The following is a 21,496-nucleotide window of genomic DNA, read 5'->3' as shown; positions in this document are numbered from 1 at the left end:
CGCTTTGCCTTGTTGACTGTATCCTTTGCTCTACAAAAGCTTCTCAGTTTCAAGAGGTCCCATTGATTGATTGTTTCTCTCAGAGTCTGTGCTACTGGTGTTCTATTTAGGAAGTGGTCTCCTATGCCAATGCGTTCAAGACTACTTCCTACTTTCTCTTCTAGCAGGTTCAAAGTAGCTGGATTTATGTTGAGGTCCTTGATCCACTTGAACTTAAGTTTTGTCCACAGTGATAGATATGGATCTATTTGCAACCTTCTACATGTTGATATGCAGTTTTGCCAGCACCATTTGTTGAAGATGCTTTCTTTTTTCCATTTTGCACTTTTGGCTTCTTTGTCAAAAATTATATGTTCATAGGTGTGTGGATTAATGTCCGGGTCTTCAATTCGATTCCATTGGTCCACATGTCAGTGTTTATGCCAGTACCAAGCTGTTTTTATTACTGTAGCTCTATAGTAGAGCTTGAAGTCAGGGATGGTGATGCCTCCAGAAGTTGTGTTATTGTACAGGATTCCTTTGGCTATCCTGGGTTTTTTGTTTTTCCATATGAAGTTGAGTATTATTCTTTCCAGGTCTGTGAAGAATTGTGTTGGTATTTTGATGGGGATTGCATTGAATCTGTAGATTGCTTTTGGTAAGATTGCCATTTTTACTATGTTAGTCCTGCCTATCCATGAGCATGGGAGATCTTTCCATTTTCTGACATCGTCTTCAATTTCTTTTTTCAGGGACTTAAAGTTCTTGTCATATAGGTCCTTCTCTTGCTTGGTTTAATGTTACCCCAAGGTATTTTATGTCATTTGTGGCTATAGTAAAGGATGATGTATCTCTGATTTCCTTCTCTGCTTCTTTGTCCATTGTATATAGGAGGGCTACTGATTTTTTTGAGTTGATCTTGTATCCTGCTATGTTGCTGAAGGTGTTTATAAGCTGTATCAGTTCCTTGGTGGAATCTTTGGTGTCGCTCAAGTATACTATCATGTCATCTGCAAATAGGGAAAGCTTGACTTCTTCCTTTCCAATTTGTATCCCCTTAATCTCCTTATGTGGTCTTATTGCTCTGGCTAGAACTTCAAGTACTATATGGAATAAGTATGGGGAGAGCGGACAGCCTTGCCTCATTCCTGATTTTAGTGGAATTGCTTTGAGTTTCTCTCCATTTAATTTGATGTTGGCTGTTGGCTTGCTGTAAATTGCCTTTATTATGTTTAGGTATGTTCCCTGTATTCCTGATCGCTCCAAGACCTTTATCATGAAGGGGTGTTGGATTTTGTCAAATGCCTTTTCTGCATCCAGTGAGATGATCATGTGGTTTTTTTCTTTGAGTTTGTTTATATGGTGTATTACATTGACGGACTTTCGTATGTTGAACCACCCTTGCATCCCTGGAATGAATCCTACTTGATCATGGTGGATAATTGTTTTGATGTGTTCTTGGAGTCTGTTTGCCAGTATTTTATTGAGTATTTTTGCATCGATGTTCATGAGGGAGATCGGTCTGTAGTTCTCTTTCTTTGTTGTATCCTTGTTTGGTTTAGGAATCAGGGTAATTGTAGCCTCGTAGAAGGAGTTTGGTAATGTTCCTTCTGTTTCTATTGTGTGGAACAATTTAGAGAGTATTGGTATTAACTCTTCTTTGAAGATCTGGTAGAATTCTGCGCTGAAACCATCTGGTCCTGGGCTTTTTTTGGTTGGGAGACTTTTAATGATTGTTTCTATTTCATTAGGGGTTATTGGACTATTTAAACAGTTTATCTGGTCTTGATTTAACTTAGGTATGTGGCACCTATCCAGAAAATTATCCATTTCTTTTAGGTTTTCCAGTTTTGTGGAATAGAGGTTTTTGAAGTATGACCTGATGATTCTCTGGATTTCCTCAATGTCTGTTGTTATGTCCCCCTTTTCATTTCTGATTTTGTTGATTTGGATGCTCTCTCTCTGTCTTTTGGTTAGTTTGGATAAGGGCTTGTCTATCTTGTTGATTTTCTCAAAGAACCAACTCTTTGTTTCATTAATTATTTGTATTGTTCTCTTTGTTTCTATTTTATTGATTTCAGCTCTCACTTTGATAATTTCCTGGCGTCTATTTTTCCTGGGAGACTTTGCTTCTTCTTGTTCTAGAGCTTTCAGGTGTGCTGTTAAGTCACTTGTGTGAGATTTCTCCAACTTATTTATGTGGGCATTTAGTGCTATGAATTTCCCTCTTAGTACTGCTTTCATAGTGTCCCATAGGTTTGGATATGTGGTGTCTCATTTTCATTGATCTCTAGGAAGTCTTTAATTTCTTTCTTTATTTCTTCCTTAACCCATTGGTGATTCAGTTGGGTATTATTCAGTTTCCATGAGATTGTAGGTTTTCTGTAGTTTTTGTTGTTGTTGAAATCCAACTTTAGACCATGGTGGTCTGATAGAACACAGGAGGTTATTCCAATTGTTTTGTATCTGTTTAGATTTGTTTTGTGGCCAAGTATATGGTCGATTTTAGAGAAGGTTCCATGGGGTGCTGAGAAGAAGGTATATTCTTTTTTGTTAGGATGGAATGTTCTGTAGATATCGATTAAGTCCATTTGAGTCATGACATCAATTAAGTCCTTTATTTTTCTGTTAAGTTTCAATTTGGGAGATCTGTCCAGTGGTGAAAGTGGGGTGTTGAGGTCTCCCACTATTAATGTGTGGGGTTTTATATGTGATTTAAGCTTTAGTAATGTTTCTTTTACATATGTGGGTGCCCTTGTGTTTGGGGCATAAATGTTCAGAATTGAGACTTCATCTTGGTGGATCTTTCCTCTGATGAGTACGTAATGCCCTTCTTGATCTCTTTTGATTGATTTTAGTTTGAAGTCTATTTTGCTGGATATCAGGATGGCTACACCCGCTTGTTTCTTAAGACCGTTTGATTGGAAAGTCTTTTCCCAGCCTTTTATTTTTAGGTAGTGTCTATCTTTGAATTTGAGATGTGTTTCTTGTATGCAGCAGAAAGATGGGTCCTGCTTTCGTATCCATTCTGTAAGCCTATGCCTTTTTATAGGTGAATTAAGTCCATTGATATTGAGGGAAATTAATGACCAGTGATTGTTCATTCCTGTTATTTTTTGGTGGTGATGTGTGTGTACTTTTATACGTTGGGGTTTACTGCTGTGGCTTTATCTGTTGCCTGTGTTTTCGAGGGTGTATCTGATTTCCTTAGATTGGAATTTTCCTTCTAGTGCTTTCTATAGGGCTGGGTTTGTAGATAAGTATTGTTTAAATCTGGCTTTGTCATGGAATGTCTTGTTCACTCCATCTATGGTGACTGAAAGTTTTGCTGGGTATATTAGTCTAGGCTGACATCCATGGTCTCTTAGTGTCTGCATTACATCTGTCCAGGTCCTTCTGGCTTTCAAAGTCTCCATTGAGAAATCGGGTGTTATTCTGATGGGTTTGCCTTTATATGTCACTTGGCCTTTTTCCTTTGCTGCTCTTAATATTCTTTCTTTATTCTGTACATTTAGTTGTTCAATTATTATGTGGCGAGGGGACTTTTTTGGGGGGGTCTAGTCTGTTTGGTGTTCTATAAGCTTCTTGTATCTTCATAGGCATTTCCTTCTTTAAGTTGGGAAAGTTTTCTTCTATGATCTTGTTGAATATATTTTCTGTGCCCTTGAGTTTGGTATTCTTCTCCTTCTTCGACCCCTTTATTCGTAGGTTTGGTCTTTTCATGGTGTCCCAAATTTCTTGGACATTTTGGTTCATGACTTTGTTGGCTTTAGTGTTTTCTTTGACTGATGAATGTATTTCTTCTACTGTATCTTCAACGCTAGAGATCCTCTCTTCCATCTCTTGCATTCTGTTGATTATACTTGCATCTGAAGTTCCCAATCGTTTACTCAGATTTTCTATTTCCAGCATTCCCTCTGTTTGTGTCTTCTTCATTTTTTCTATTTCCCTTTTCAGGTCTTGGACTGTTTCCTTCATTTGTTTCATTGATTTTTCTTGATTTTCTCTCAGTACTTTATTGTTTTCTTCCAGGACTTTATTGATTTCTTCTAATTTGTTTGCCCTTTCCTCTAGTTGTTTACAGCGTTCTTCACATTTTTTTGTCTTTTCCTCTACACAAGCCTCTAGCTTCTTCATGATGTCATTCATAAGGCTGTTTTCTTCTGCTTCTTCCAATTTCTGATGTTCAGGTCTAGGTGTTGGAGGAGGGCTAGGTCCTGGTGATGCTGTATTGCTATTCATTTTGTTGTATATGTTTCTGCCTTGACGTCTGCCCATCTCCTTGAGGTTCGTTCTTGGCCTTATCTGCACACTTGGTTCAGACAGAGCTGACAGATTCAGGAAGTCTCTCTCTCTCTTGTGCAGATGGGAGCTCTCTTATCCAAATTGGAAGTCTGGGGCAGGATGGGAGCTCTTCTCTCTCTCTCTCTCTCTCTCCTCTCTCTCTCTCCTGTCTCCTTTCTCTTCTCTTCTCTCTCTCTCTCTCTCTCTCTCTCTCTCTCTCTCTCTCTCTCTCTCTCTCCTGTGCTCCAAAAGGGAAGTCTGGGGCAAGATGGGAGCTGGGTGCCAGCCTCTAAGTCTCAGGAAGAGGCTTGGGGCCCGGGCGGATGGGCGTGGGGGCAGGGCGTGGAGACTGCAGGGTCTGCCAGGGGTCTTGGAGAAGGGGATCCTTCCCAGTGGGGCTAGAAGGGAACCTGCCCGGTGGCCAGATCCTGGGGCCAAGTTGGGCAGGTCTTCCCCGGAGTGGTTGGTGCCCAGGGATGAGGTCAGGGGCAAGCTAGGGCATTCACCTGTGCTCCAAAAGAAAAGTCCGGGGCAAGATGGGAGCTGGAGGCTGGCCTGTAAGTCTCAGGAAGAGGCTTGGGGCTTGGGAAGATGGGCGTGGGGGCAGGGCGTGGAGACTGCAGGGTCTGCCAGGGGTCTTGGAGAAGGGGATCCTTCCCGGTGGGGCTAGAAGGGAACCTGCCCGGTGGCCAGATCCTGGGGCCAAGTTGGGCAGGTCTTCCCCGGAGTGGCTGGTGCCCAGGGATGGGGTCCGGGGCAAGCTAGGGCACCACTCACCTGTGCTCCAAAAGGGCCCTTATGTGTCATTTTAAGGAGTCTTCAGGGAATGATACAGTATGGAATAAAAAACATACATTGCAGCCAATAGTCTTTGTGTGTATTTTTAGTTTAACTTAAAAAAATGCAGAACCCAACATTAAAACTAAGAACTTTTGTTCATCCAATACTGCCTTGTTATCCAGGAATGGAAACACACATCTGTAACCCCAGCACTCAGGAACCTGAAGCAGGAGTACTGTGAGCTCAAGGCCAACCTGAGTTCAATGGTGAGCCAAATAACAAATAGAAAATAAGCAAATAACAACAAAAACTTCTTTGCTAGGCTCAGTAGTTCAGGTCTGTAGCCCATCTACTTGAAAACCTGGGCTACTTATTGGGTCCCTTGCCTCTTATTAAAATAAAGCATAAAACTAGAGAGGTGGCTCAACAATTAACAGCACTTGCTGCTCTTACAGAGGACTTGGGGTCAGTTCCCAGCACCCACATAGCAGCTCACAGCCATCTGTGACTCCAGGGGTCCCCACACCCTTTTCTGGCCTCTGCGTGCACCAGGTACACACACAGTGCATACATGCAGCAAAACACTCATACACATAAAATAAATCTTTTAATATATGTTAATTAAAGCAAAAACCAGACAAGACTCTTACTGCCCTAAATTAGAAAAAAGACATCACAGAATATGACAGATTTTATATATATATATATATATATATATATATATATATATATGAATAATTCTTATCCAGGTGTAGGTTTTAAATTTTCACAATCAATAAGGAAAAAAGAGGCAAAACAATAGAAAAAACGGACAAAAGGTCCAAATAGATAATAATCAGTGGCATTAATCACTGATGAAACTCTAATTAACACGATACTACTTGTGACCCACAGAAATGGCTAAAACGAAAAATAGAAACAATGCCAGGTCTTAGAAAGAATTTGAAGCACACAGAAGCCTTGCACAAAACTCCTCAGGAAAAAGCAATGAAAAGTTTTGTGGACTTCAGCATCCTGCTTGGCCTCTGCAGCATCTCTACCCTCAGGGGTGAGACAGGATGCTGTGGAATGAGAGGGCTTTATGACCTACTGTGGGACAAAGGTAGGTTGGGAGATTTTCAAGGGACTCTCCCAACAAAGAGTGGGTTCCATTACTGTATGTTAATAAATTATATCATGCCCTTTGATTATATTCACCTCATTATCCTTACTTGCCCCTCACATCCCACTGTCCCCTTCCTCTTCATAAATAGTGCCTCTTCTACATCCATTTCTTTTTTTTTGTCTTTAGGGACACTTTTACTTGGAAAATTACAACACTAGTACAAGTCAAGTCTTACACATTTAACATTTGCTTATTGAAAGCAATTCATAATATCAAAATTAATCATGTTTTACTTTTATCCTCACAAGAACACAAAAATGATGATGGGGAACTAAAAACAGAAAAATTTTAAAAGGTAACCAACTTTTCTTAGTAGTCCTTGGGTAGTTACAACAGAAGACTTTCCATCTTTTGTTTCTTTGAATAGAGACCTTGATCCAAAATCTTGTTTCTAGTATCTGCTTCTGCCTCCCCTTCTATCAGAATGGCTTCCTCCATGGCCACCTCCTCTTGGTGCTCCTCAGTTTGAACTCTTGTAGGAATCACGTGGAGGAGGGTACCCCCTTTCCATAGAAGGGGGAGCCCCCGTTCTTATCTGCCAACACGATCACGGCCACTTGAGAAGAGATCACTTCTTCTGCTTGAGTAACTGTCTCGACTTCCACCATAGCCATCACGTGAGCTGCTGTAATCATTGTAGCTACTGCTTCCTCCAAAAGATGTGGTGGCCCTCGTGTAGGGGGTGCACTGCATGAGTTACCATAACTCTCATATGAATCTCTGTAGGAACCTCCACTTTGATGATCTGAATAGTCACAATCCCGACCATATATATCCATCTCTATCACCATAGCCTCTTGATGGGTAGTCGTCACGTGAACTGGAATGACTATAATCATGGTAGGTATAATCTCTTGGTGGTGGTGCATAATCTCTGGTGTCACGGGAGCTTGGGTAATCTCTGCTTGAATAGCTGTCTTTTGTAGAATATCCATCATCTCTTGGGGACAAATAAACATCTCTGCGAGATGGCAGGGGCTCCCTTCGTGGAGGGCCTCCATAGCTATCTCTTCCACATTGACACTGGGGCTCTTCCTCCCATTCCACTGCTGCTTCGAACTGGTCCTGAAGGCGTCGATCTTTTAGGAGGGGGACCCCTGCTTCATGGTGGTGGTCCTCTTTTTACTTGAAGTGGTTCCCTAGAAGAACATATGTTAAAGTTCATGGAATAGTAACCATCATCCATGTATCCTCCATGCAAAGGGGGTCCCCTAGTTCCTCCACTGCCTCCTCGAAGACCTCTGGGAGGGCCCCTGCTTCTTGGAGGTGGAGGTGGTCCACGTCTGCCACTTTCAAATGATGGTTTGGTAGCTTGCTCCACCTTGATGGCTTTTCCATCCAAGGACTTTGTTAGTTATTTGGTGGCACTCTTACCCTGCGAGGAAATGTCACGAAACTTGACAGAATCCACTAACAAGAGTTTTATTAAGATAAGAGAGAAACACAGGTGTGCTCAGGCCTGTTAAAGTGACACGTGCATGGAGAAGAAGGAAGCCAGGAATATGGCATCGGCTTATAAAGGCTGGGTCGCGCACGTGTACACAGGTCCATGTGGCTACTCCATGCATGCCGTAGATCACATGGTTACGTTGCCCACTCTTCCGCAAGCATGCAAAGCCATGGGGTCCTGGTCACGCCAGACGCCTTGACCCGGAAATGGCTATTTTGACCTGGAACTGGCTATTTTGACCCGGAACTGGCTAGGCGGAAGTGTCTAGGTCCACGGGCTTGGCAATCATGCGCAATCATGCCCAACCGTGGGGGCGTGTTGTGAATCTATCACTTTCCATTCATGTCTCTAGCTGCGTCTTTAGCACCTGCTGGAATTTCGAAGGTGACAAAAGCAAATCCTCTTGATTTGTTGGTTTCACGGTCTTTCATCAAAAGTATTTCCACTATTCGTCCATACTTGCCAAATACCACTTCAAGGCCTTTCTCATTTGTTTCTGTATTAAGCCCACCAATGAAGAGCTTTCCTGGGCTATCTGCTTCAACCATCTTTCCTTTCAGCTCAGAGTCGGAGGGGACTGTGAAGGTCTCAAGCTCCTAGAAGCTTGCTGAATGGGTCTTCCAAGTAGCTCACCGGTGATAGCTGCTGGGTCTCAGAACAGAGCAGAAAAGCCGCTAGGACTACTGCACACGAGCACCTTTTACCACATTTCATGTACTTCTTTTGCCTGGTAAAGTGTTCAATGTCTCCCTATTAAGTTCTTTTTACCTTGAGATTAGCTTTTCTTCATGCTGCCTGATGTATAATTACAGTGGGGGCTGCGCAACTGGAAACTGGTAGCACAACTGCTTAAAGCAGCTTAGTTTTTGGATAGCGAGCGATCATGTCAGCAAGACAAAGTTAAATAGAGCAAATTGCAAGCCCAGTCTCTTTCCAGCTTTGAATGCATCCAGAATGAAAGTCTGGTATAATCGCTTTCGAACGTTAAGTTCCATAGTAAACTATTCAAGTGGCTGATACCAGACTGCTTCAAAATGTCCCACAATACTTTGTTCCTTTCTTTCTTTGGGTGCATAAAGAGGAAGGATAGATGCTTGGAAGACCATTCGTGAAACTATGTCATAGGTCGCCAGAATGCAATGCAAGAAACGGGGGGCCCGGACATCAGACCCTCTACCCTGGGTCTTGACCCTCACTGCTTTTGTTCTGAGTTCCCGGCCCCCCTCGGCCATCCTGTTGCTTTAATGCTTCTGCTCCGGAGTCAGGCAAAGGCCCGCACCATGCAGCCTCAGGAAATACCCGCCCAAGCGCAACACACGTGTGGGGAGGAGCCTGGGCCGCTCTCTCACCGTCCCCCAGGGAAGATTTGCCCCATCCTGGCCATCCTCCCCACTCCCGGGGCAGGTTTTGGCCGGTGAGGCGGTTGGGCAGAAAGGCCCAGGCAGACCACTGCCCCACCCCACCCCACCCCCTGCTGCGGGAAGGCAGGAGGCCTGCTGTCTGGGACATCTGCTCCGCCATGGATTTTCAACCTACCCTGGGGGGGGGGGGGGTAACGCTTCCCCCTACATCCATTTCTTAATGTTGTCTTTTAAACCTAGACTCTGCGTATGAGAGTGGTTTATGGCAAAGTAAAAATATATAAATAAATAAAACACAACAAAATTACTTGGGAATTTGTTTTTAATTAAGCAATAAGACTTGACGGGGCCAGGTTGCTGCCTCATAAAGCTACTCCTGGGGTGGTGGGATGAATTCAGTCCACACAAGTGCCTCAAATCACTCCAGAATGTGATTAGACGATTACTCCCCAGAGTTAATGCAAGATGATCTTTTCAGCATTGTGCTACTACAGGAGTGAAAGACCTCGGCCCCGGAGGCTGCTGCTCACTGCCTAGAGAAGTAGCAGATGCCAACAGGGGCTGCCAGGCCTGATCTGCCCTCTAGGCACCTGTCCTCATCTGCTCTGTGGGAGCACATGGGCAGCTATCTAGCTGAACAGAGGTTAACATCATTTAATGAAGAGGAGCTTGTACACAGAAATGAGATGTTACAATAGAGAGCCAAGGAGACAGGTATAGGAATCTCTCTTAAACATGCTTTCTCCCGTCCTGCCTAGAAGTCATCCCTGCTATGAGATGGTCTGTACGGCAAATGTGTTGCTGATTGGTCAATAAATAAATCACTGATTGGCCAGTGGCTAGGCAGGAAGTGTAGGCGGGACAAGGAGGAGAATAAAGCTGGGAAGTGGAAGGCTGAGGCAGAGAGACACTGCCAGCCCTCAGGATGACAAACAACATGTGAAGATGCCGGTAAGCCACGAGCCATGTGGCAAGGTATAGATTAATGGAAATGGATTAATTTAAGCTGTAAGAACAGTTAGCAAGAAGCCTGCCACGGCCATACAGTTTGTAACCAGTTTGTAAGTCTCTGTGTTTACTTGGTCTGGTCTGAGCGGCTGGGGGACTGGCAGGTGAGAGAGATTTGTCCTGACTGTGGGCCAGGCAGGAAAACTCTAGCTACACATCCCTGTGCCCTGGGAAGCTCCATCTAATGAATGCTGCAGAGACTGGAGGCTTCCCTCTCTGAGTATTGGTTGCAGTGCTGGGAATAAAACTCAAAGTTTCATGCATGCTTCATTTTGAGACAAGATCTTGTCAACTTCTCCAGCTGCCCTTAAACCACTCTGTTGCTTGGGCCTTGAACATTGATCCTCCTGCCTAGACCTCCTAGATAGCTGGCATGGCAGGTCCATACCATTGTCTCTTAGAAGAACCCTCTAGCTTTCCAGGGGAAAGAGCTTTGCTGTCTAGGTCCAGTGCTATCCTATCCTTGACCATGCTGGATCTGGATAATAGATGAAGGTGTGTGTGTGTGTGTGTGTGTGTGTGTGTGTGTGTGTGTGTGTGTATGCTCATGCACATGTGTGTGTATGCACACAGTAGCTACCCCACAAAACAGCTGAGATGGAGCTGGGTGTGGTGGCAGACCTGTCAATCTCAGTACTTGGGAGGCTGAGGCAAGGAAGATCATGAGTCCAAGGCCAGCCTGGGCTGCACATCAAGACACTGTCTCCAAATAAATAAATAAAGGAACAAAGGATCAAAAGAAAAATAGCTACAATGGGGAAAGATGGGGAGCAAATTAGATTAGCCCTGGTTGAGCAGCAGGGGGACTAGAACACTAGAATGGGGAGGAGCCTGGGCAAAAGGTTCACGTTTTTACTCCCAGCACTCAGAAGGCAGAAGCAGGCAGATCTTTGAGTTCCATGCCAGCCTGCTCTACATAAGGAGTCCCAGGCCAGCCAGGGCCACATAGTGAGACCCTGTCTCAAAACAAAACGACACACACACAAAAGGAATGTGTTGGTCGAGGGAAAGGGCTGTTTCTGTCTTAGGAGAGGGTAGCAGCAGCCGTGGAGAAAAGGGCAGTGAAGCCTCTACTGAGCCTTAAGTGTGTATTAATCAGGTGACATTTTGAATGACTAAGCACAGACTTATAAGTAGTTCAAACTACATAAGTAGTTTAAAAGCCTTTGTGATCCAGGACTCATTTTCTTTGGCACCTCTGCTTCTTAGGACCCAAGTTGTGTTTGGGTTAACTGACAAGGATAACATGTTAGGAAGACAGCAGGGGCAGAGGAAGGACAGAGAGAATCTGGGTTGGCTTCACTGCAAGCAGAACTGAGTGGCACTGGAAGCAGAGAGGGGTCCAGGAGAGGCAAGTCCCCCAGAGGCACCAGACTGCAAGGCGAGAGCAGTAAAGCACAGACCTGTGTGGGTATCCCCATGCAGCCGCTACGGACTGAGCACCTTTCTTGTCTCAGGCAAAATGATGAATCACCAAGCTGAATTAATAAGAATATTTCAAGGCTCTCGTGAGCTATCTATAAAACACTGAATATGCACAGTTTAGTGTACAATAAATGTGTATTCAGCCACTGTTCCACTGCAGCTAGTTTAGAGTAGCAAGTGCTCTGAGACCATCATACTTACTTTTCTTTTGAGATGGAGCCTAGCTACGGAGTTTACAATCTCCCTGCCTCATCTGCCTCATCCTCCCAAATGGTGGGAATACATCCTGCACCACCATGTCCATCCAACACATCTTTTCTCAAGGGCCCCAAACACTGATATGCAAGTCAAGTGTATGTGCCCACAAAGGCGCATATCTCTTCTGGTCTTTCTGAAAATGGAGGATGCAGAAGCTTTCTTCCCTGGATCTGTTTTGTGATTAAATATAGAGGCTTTGAAATCAGAATCCAAAGTATCTGTGAAGTAAGAAAAAGCATTCAGAATTGGAAAAACAAAGTGATAGAGAAAAACTGCAAGGGTAATGTGTATGTGTTTTAAGGGTACTGAAACAGCAACAACTATAGGGATGGAAAATGAATGGTCTAAATATTGTAAAATAGAGTTCAAGGGGCTGGGGAGATGTTCACTACATAAGTGCTTCCCATACAAGCATAAGAACCTCACCTTGTATCCTCAGACCATGACAGCCCCTTGTAATCCCAGCACTCAGGAAGCAAGAGATGGGACAGAGGGTGCTCTGTGTCAGCTGGCTAGCTACACTAGTTAGAATTAACAGGTTCCAGGTTCATCAAGGGACAATACCTCTACAAATAAATTGGATAGCTATGCTAGAAGTTCCCTGAAGTCAGCTCCAGCCTCTACATGCTTGTATACACATGTGTACTTATGCCCACACATGCCACACGTGCACCTTAATATATGTGAATAAAAATACTCAAAATGCATAACACACACACACACACACACACACACACACACACACACACACACACACACACCACACACACACACACACACAGAGGGTGGGGGGCAGAGAGGTCTGGACCTGGTGGTGCTTCATGCTTATGATCCTAACACTCTGGAGGCCAAGGCCAGACAACTCTAAGTTCCAATTAGCCTTGGCTACAGAGCAAAACTCAATCTAAAAAATTTAAATTAAATGAAAATAGAATTCAAGCAAAGCATGGGAAAGTGTTTCATCTTAACCAAAGGAACAGTGCAGTAAGAAATGCCATAGGCCAAGGGTTACAAAATCAGCCAGATTAGTGCTTCCAAAGAGAAGGATTTGAACTCACTGAGTTAGGAAAATTGATCAGATGTTTGCTTTTGCAAACCTGATTCTTACATTCATGTAGCAAAAATCAGATGTCAGGAGGATGACATATCAAACTGTCACACACTTTTCTCTGAAAATATTTTTGTAGGTCCTAAGGGTTTTGAATAATTGCAAATATATTGTTAAAATAAACTCTTTTATAACTTTATTTAGTTTTTGAAGATTAAAGCAAACATTCTTCCCACACCTTCACCTCCAACCCCTTCACCTCCCACACATCAGGGTCTCCTTATAGAGTCCAGGCTGGCCTGAAACTATGTATGTAGCCCAGGCTATGATCCTGCCTCAGCCTCTCCGGTGCTGGGATTAGAGGCCTGAACCACCATTCCTAGTCATTCTTTTCCCCAATTGTGTTCCCATCCTGATAAATCACTTTAAGAGTTTTTTCTCCTGGCGGGCAGTATTGACTCACACCTATAATCCCAGCACTCCAGAGGCAGAGGCAGGCAGATGTCTGAGTTTCAGGCCAGCCTGGCCTACAAAGTGAGTTCTAGGACAGCCAGGACTACACAGAGAAACCCTGTCTTGAAAAAGCAAAATTAAATATTTTTTCCTCTGGTAGTGGTTGTCCTATGCTTACCAGGATGTCCTATGGGTGTCGCGAGTAGACACAAGAGAAATCTAGGGTTAAGTTTCATTCTCCACTAGAAAACTTCAAAGGGAAAGAGACTCCATAACCAGTAGGCACATTTGAGCCTTTCTTAATGCATGTGTGTCATCAACCAACAGTCAAGGGAGACACCTCAGAACAAAAGCAGCTTGTGAATGGAGCAAATGTAGATAAAACATCAGCAGAATTGTCCTTTTTAGTATCAGAATATCATGCACTTAACAGCTCTCCTGTTTTCCCTAAGGGAAACTCAATTCGAATTGCATAAAACAGTTTTTAGCAGCTATTTATAATATTATGGGCATGCATAATGGGGACCACATCTGAGTCTCTGTGTTCTGGCCTCGCAGTCTCCACAGAAGCTGAACCATAAAGAAAGTCATGATGCTTAGCAATGGAGTGGTCACAGGGTCAGTCCTGCCTGCTGTGGGAGCATAAGGAACAGATTTGTTTCTAACTGGCCTGTTTGACAAGACACAGCTTTCTAAATAGAGAGAAGGCTACAGTTCAGGCCTTCTCAGCTGAAAACTTGCTCAACTGTGTATAATGGCCCCAAGAAGCAGCTTCAAAGCTGAGAACTGGGTGAGATTCTGAACCAAAAGGTCATAAACACACCCGGGGTTTAGTTAGATGGAGCTCTGCCCATTGAGAAGCTGTTTCATGCATTAGGTGATAAATTCAGGAAAAAATATAAATGGATTGAGGAGATTTGGTATCCAGCCTTTAACCAGGTAGAACAGGCTGGAATGGAAATGGCAGAACAGGGAACTGAGGAGAGTTATAATATCAAAGAATAGAGGGTTCGGCTTTCTCTTCTTCTAAGAATTATTTTATCTGGGGGGATGATGACTCGGCTCAGCTCACAGCACTGACATGAGAGGATGACTAACACCCCTGTGAGGTAATGACTTCCCCTTCCCAGAAGCCTCTTCCTCAGTGCAGGCACTTGCAGTGCTTCCATCAGTCACCACCTCAGCCAACTCATTTTTCTGCGTTACTCAGAAAAACCAACTTTTTCTTCTTTCCATCTGCTTTTCTTCCTGGTGCTGATCACAGTCCCGGCGTGTGTGGTTTGGCTGTAATTGTCCCCCAGAAGCTCATGGAGTGTGGCATTATTAGGAGGTGTGGCTTTGTTAAAGTGGGTATGGACTTGTTAGAGGAAGTGTGTCACTGAGGGGGTGGGCTTTCAGGTTTCCTGTGCTCAGGAAACTACCTGGTGTGTCTCAGTGGACTTCCGATTTCCTGCAAGCCAAAATGTAGCCAGCACCCCACTTTGCTCCCCATCATGATGATAATGGACTGAACCTCTGAACATTAAATGGTTTTTTTTTTTATAAGAGTTGCCACACTCATGGTGCCTCTTCACAGCAATAAAAATGCTATCTAAGCATGCTATCCTGGGTATTTTGGGCTTTCTTACTCTGTTTCTTAGAAGCTGCCTCCCTCTTCCAATTTCTACCATGTAACTGCTTGTCTGCCATGTGACTGCTCACAAACAGCATGGCTTTCTCTCTTCCTCCTCTGTCTCCTTTCTCCAGGCAGTTGCCAAAACTTACAGCTTGTCTGCCTTGTTGTTTTTCTTTCAAACTATAATACAATTTCCTCACCTGTAAATAGAAAGATACCAAATTCAGAAGCTAGACAAATAATAATTGAATCTTTGGCTTTTGAAAATGCTAATTCACAATGCAAAAGGTTAATTAGGCCTTTAAGGGCAAGATCAGCACCCATAGAGGAATGAGTCCATGATACAGTCAATATTGAATCTCATAACCATGATGATGCTTGGATAGGAGAGGTGATTTCCAGAGGCTTCAAGAAAAAAAACAAAATGTCTGCTGTTTTAATTGTGGCAAACAAGGTCACTTAAAGAGGGATTATAGACAGAGCAATCCTAGAAACAATGTTTTTCTAGGAATAATCCAAATAGAAGGCCCCTCCCTTCTGGAGTATGCAGAAGGTGTGGCAAAGGCCCACTTTGAACCAATGAATGCATATCAACAAGAAACAGAGGGTAACTCTTTGCCATCATAAAACATCTTGGGGGGTGCCTCTTGCAGACCCCCATGTGAAATTTGGTTCAGTCATTCCCTGTCACCATGGTAGAAACTCCTTCCAAGAGCAATTAAAAGACCTAATGCATATTGCAAAATAACCATATTGCTCTGGATAATAGAACAGCTTTAGAAGATAAAAGAAAAATTTCAGAAGAATGCATAAAGCAAATAATATAAAGAATAGATTTGAGAAACTCTGCCCCAGTTGCTGGCCAGCAGGGAAAACTCCTATGGGCAGACTCCCCCACCAAACCCCCCATCGAACCCTGCAATCTACAAGTCACATGCCCTACTCCAAAACCCATCTGTATGCGACCCCAGTAACTTCCTGAGACATGGAATTCACCAGCTTTCATTGGACCAAGAGGTGAATGACTCTTCTCTGACCCAAAGAGTTCTGCCTCTAGGACCTAGGCCCTGGGATACAGTCAATCTCTGAGAACCCCCACCCAACTCTACCCCACATGCCAGCCAAAAGGGAAAACTCCTGTGGGCAAGCTCCCCCACCAAAAACCCCCATCAGACCCTGAAATCTAGAAGACATATGCCCTACCCCAAACCTACCCATCTGCCTGCGACCCCAGTTACTTCCTGAGACACAGAATCTGCCAGCTCTCATTGGACCAAGAGGTAAATTACTCTTCTCCATCCCAGAGACTCCTGCCTCTAGGACCTAGGCCCTGGGACACAGCCAGTCCCCTGGAACCCCCATGCATCTCTGCCCCAGTTGCCAGCCAGCAAGGAAGATTCCTGTGGGCAGGCTCCCCCACGAAAATCCCCTATTGTACCCAACAATCTACAAGACCCACACCCTACCCAATACCCATCACCCTGTGACACCAGCAGCTTCCTGAGACACAGAATCTGCCAGCTCTCATTGGAACCAAATAGGCTTCATGAGACACAGAATCTGCCAGCTCAGACTGGACCAAGAACCCTGATAAGACCAAAAGAGGCTCCCTGAGCCACAGAATCAGCTAGCTTGGATTGGACCAAGAGCAGCTCCCTGAGATACAGAATGTACCAGCTCCAATTAGAGCAAGAGCTAAGATTGGACCCAGAGGGACCCCCCTGAGACACAGACACAGCAAGCACAGATTGGACCAATAGCAGCTCACTCAAACACAGGCACCTCTTGCACCTATCAGAGGAAAACATGGGTACACATAAGTGCAAAAATACATACAACATCATGAAGAGCAATATGACATCACCAGAACCTAGCTCTTCTACAACCACAAAATCTGAACATCACAATGTAGAAGAAGCAGAAGAAAGCGACCTTAAAAATAACTTCATGAAGATGCTAGAGGCCTTTAAAGAGGAAATGAAAAATTCCCTTAAAGAAATCGAGGAAAAGACAAACAAAAAATTGGAAGAAATCAATAAATCCCTTCAAGAAAGCCAAGAAAACCATGAAAAAGCAATTAAACACATGAAGGAAACAGTTCAAGACCTGACAATTGAAATAGAAACAATGAAGAAGACACAAACAAATGGAATGCTAGAAATAGAAAATCTGAGTAAACAAACAGGAAACACAGATGCAAGTATAACCAACAGAATACAAGAGATGGAAGAGAGAATCTTTGGTGTAGGGGATACAATAGAGGAAATAGATTCATCAGTCAAAGAAAACACCAAAGCAAAAAGAGTCATAACACAAAATGTCCAGGAAATCTGGGAGATCATGAAAAGGTCACACCTAAGAATAATAGATATAGAAGAAGCAGAAGAATACCAATTCAAAGGCACAGAAAATATATTCAACAAAGTCATGGAAGAAAACTTTCCTAACTTAAAGAAGGAAATACCTATGAAGATATAAGAAGCTTACAGAACACCAAATAGACTGGACCCCCCAAAAAAGTCCCCCCACCACATAATAATCAAACAACTAAACATACAAAATAAAGAATATTAAGAGCAGCAAAGTAAAAAGGCCAAGTGACTTATAAAGACAGACCCATCAGAATAACACCCAACTTCTCAATAGAGAATTTGAAAGCCAGAAGGTCCTGGACAAACATTATGCAGACACTAAGAGACCATGGATGCCAACCCAAATTATTATACCCAGCAAAACTTTCAATCACCATAGATGGAGTAAACAAAATATCCCATGATAAAACCAGATTTAAACAATACCTATCCACAAATCCAGCCCTACAGAAAGCACTAGAAGGAAAAAATCCAACCTAAGGAAGTCAGATACACCCATGAAAATTCAGGCAATAGATAATCCCACACCAGCAAATACCAAAGAAGAGAAATACACAATACTACCAACAAGAAAATAACAGGAATTGACAATCACTTGTCATTAATATCCATTAATATCGATGGTCTCAACTCACCTATAAAAAGACACAGGCTAACAGAATGGATATGAAAACAGGACCTATCCTTCTTCTGTATAGAAGAAACACACCTCAACTTTAAAGACAGGCACTACCTCAGAGTAAAAGGCTGGGAAAAGATGTTCCAATCAAATGGAATTAAGAAGCAAGCTGGTGTCACTATCCTAACATCTAATAAAATAGACTTCAAAGTAAAATCAATCAAAAGGGATTGGGAAGGACATTACATATTTATGACAGGGAAAGTCCAACAAGATGAAGTCAAAACTGGAAAATCTAAAAGAAATGGACAATTTTCTGGATAGGTACCACATACCAAAGTTAAATCAAGACCAGGTAAACAATTTAGATAGACTAATAATCCCTAAGGAAATAGAAACAGTCATTGAAAGTCTCCCAGCCAAAAAAAGCCCAGGACCAGATGGTTTCAGCACAGAATTCTACCAGATTTTCAAAGAAGAGTTAATACCACACAGTAAAAACAGAAGGAACATTACCAAACTCTTTTTATGAGGCTACATTTACCCTGATACCCAAAACACAAAGATGCAACAAAGAAAGAGAATTACAGACCAATCCCCCTCATGAACACTGACACAAAAATACTGAATAAGACCGGGCAGTGGTGGTGCACACCTTTAATCCCAGCACTCAAGAGGCAGAGGCAGGCAGATCTCTGAGTTCGAGGCCAGCCTGGACTACAGAGTGAGTCCCAGGAAAGGCACAAAGCTACATAGAGAAACCCTGTCTTAAAAAACAAACAAACAAACAAAAAATACTGAATAAAATATTGGCAAACTGAATCCAAGAACACATCAAAACAATTATCCACCATGATCCAGTAGGCTTCATCCAAGGGATGCAAGGACAGCTCAGCATATGAAAGATCTGTCAATGTAAAACACCATATAAAAAACAAACTGAAAGAAAAAAAACACATGATCATCTCAATAGATGCTGAAAAAGCCTTTGACAAAATCCAACACCCCTTTATGATAAAGGTCGTAGAGAGATCAGAAATACAAGGAACATACCTAAACATAATAAAGGCAATTTACAGCAAGGCAACAGCCAACATCAAATTAAATGGAGAGAAACTAAAAGCAATTCCACCAAAATCAGGAACAAGACAAGACTGTCTGTAGCTGGAGAGTTTTTTCTCTGGGTCCCACCAAGCCCCAGCAGTCCGACAGCCCACTTATAAAATAAACACACAGACGCTTATATTATTTAAACTGTTTGGCCTAATGGCTCAGGCTTCTTGTTGACTGTTTTTATATCTTAAATTAACCCATTTCTATAAATCTATACTTTGCCACGTGGCTCGTGGCTTACCGGCATCTTCACATGCTGCTTGTCATGGCGGTAGCTGGCAGTGTCTCTCTGACTCAGCCTTCAACTTCCCAGAATTCTTTGTGGAAGGCTGAATCAGAGAGACACTGCCAGCCGCTGCCATGACAAGGAAGATGTAAGGTACCGGTAAGCCACGAGCCACGTGACAAATTATAAACTGATAAAAACGGGTTAATTTAAGATATAAAAACTAGATAAAAAGAAGCCTGCCACGGCCATACAGTTTATAAGTAATATAAGTCTCTGTGTGTTCACTCAGTTGGGTCTGACCAGCTGCGAGACTGGCAGGTAAGGAGATTTTGTCCTGACTGTAGGCCAGGCAGGACTAAAAAAACTCTAGCTACAACTGTCCACTCTCCCCATATTTATTCAATATAGTACTTGAAGTTCTAGCTAGAGCAGTAAGACAACAAAAGGAAATCAAAGGGATAGAAATTGAAAAGGAAGAAGGCAAACATTCACTATTTGCAGATTATATGATACATAAGTGACCCCAAAAATTCTACAAGGGAACTCCTACAGCTGATAAACTCCTTTAGTAATGTGGCAGGATACAAGATCAATGCAAAAAAAAAAATCAGTAGCTCTCCTATATACAAATGATAAAAGGGCTGAGGAAGAAATCAGAGAAACATCACCCTTTACAATAGCCACAAATAATATAAAATACCTTGGGGTAACTCTAACTAAGCAAGTGAAAAATCTGTATGATAAGAACTTTAAGTCTCTGAAAAAAGAAATTGAAGAAGATATCAGAAAATGGAAAGATCTCCCATGCTCATGGATAGGTAGAATTAACATAATAAAAATGGCAATCTTACCAAAAGCAATCTACAGATTCAATGTAATCCTCATCAAAATCCCAACACAATTCTTCACAGACCTGGAAAGAACACTACTCAACTTCATTTGGAAAAACAGAAAACCTAGGAAAGCTAAAAGAATCTGCACAACAAAGCCATCTCTGGAAGCATCAACATCCCTGACATCAAGCTCTACTATAGAGCTATAGTAATAAAAACAGCTTAGTATTGGCATAAAAACCAACATGTGGACCAATGGAATCAAATTAAAGATGCTGACATTAACCCACACACCTATGAACACCTGATTTTTGACAAAGAAGCCAAAACTATACAATGGAAAAAGAGTGTCTTCAACAAATGGTGCTGGCATAACTGGATGTCAACATGTAAAAGATTGCAAATAAATCCATATCTGTCACCATGCACAAAACTCAAGTGCTGTGGGATGGTCTGTATGTCAAATGTGTTGCTGATTGGTCAATGAATAAATCACTGATTGGTCAGTGGCCAGGCAGGAAGTATAGGCGGGACTAACAGAGAGGAGAATTAAGAGAACAGGAAGCTGGGTGAGGGAGACACTGCCAGCCGCCATCAGGACAAAAAAGATATAAAGTACCGGTAAGCCACAAGCCACGTGGCAAGGTATAGATTAATAGAAATGAATTAATTTAAGCTGTAAAAACAGTTAACAAGAAGCCTGCCACGGCCATACAGTTTAAAACCAATATAAGTCTCTGTGTTTATTTGGTCGGGTCTGAGCGGTTGTGGGACTGGCGGGTGGCAGAGATTTATCCTGACTGTGGGCCAGGCAGAAAAACTCTAGCTACAAATGGCGTCCAACGTGGTGGCAAGAGTTTCCACCTAAAAACTGAAAAAAAAAGATTCTAAAACGGAGCTAAAAACAGCTTCCTAATTGTCTCTCTCAAATGAGCGGCAGCTGCCGGTTTGAGCTACTGGCGGGTTCCTAGCGTGCGTAAATGCTCGACCTACAGTATGGCGGGAATGAGGCCTCTGCAAGTGGCACATTAAGCTGCATGGTGGATTTAGACTTTGCTAGTACAAAAAAAAAAAAAGGAGGTTTCTGGGCTACATGCTGCTTTGATAAAAACATAGACCCACTATTTCTGAGAGTTGATGGCTCCCAGAGCTGGCGGAAAACTATCACCGCCATGTTGGGAAGCTAAAATGGGCAGAGCCAACAGCGCCAGCGCAGTTTCAGGCTTAGAAGGCTACAGTTCAAAACAATAGACTCAAACTAATATAAAAAAATAAGCCACATAAAGATGGCTACCACACAGAGAATCTGGATTATGTTCTCTTTGATATTCGTAACTAAAGAAAAACATTTGATTACAAAAGCTGTTGAGTTATGCCAAAATGTATATTTTAAAGGTACCTTGACTTTAAAATTTGGATGTAAGGATATGTTGCTTTAGAAAGGAGGCTCTGCTTTTGTTTCCACAGAAAGCCAGAGGCTATGGATTTGTTCCAGATTAAGATA

General features: G+C 42.8%; 1 pseudogene; it reads right to left on the bottom strand.

Moving 5' to 3' along the window:
- Nucleotides 1-6,214: 6,214 nt before the first annotated feature.
- On the bottom strand, nt 6,215-8,308 carry LOC128093980 (RNA binding motif protein, X-linked-like-1; annotated as a pseudogene).
- Between the last annotated feature and the right edge of the window lie 13,188 nt (nt 8,309-21,496).

This window comes from Peromyscus californicus, unplaced genomic scaffold (genome assembly GCF_007827085.1).
Source record: "Peromyscus californicus insignis strain IS unplaced genomic scaffold, ASM782708v3 Scaffold_4__1_contigs__length_199733344, whole genome shotgun sequence".
Lineage (NCBI taxonomy): Eukaryota > Metazoa > Chordata > Mammalia > Rodentia > Cricetidae > Peromyscus > Peromyscus californicus.
Note: the sequence above shows the minus strand (reverse complement) of the source record. Positions and strands in the feature narration are given on the sequence as shown.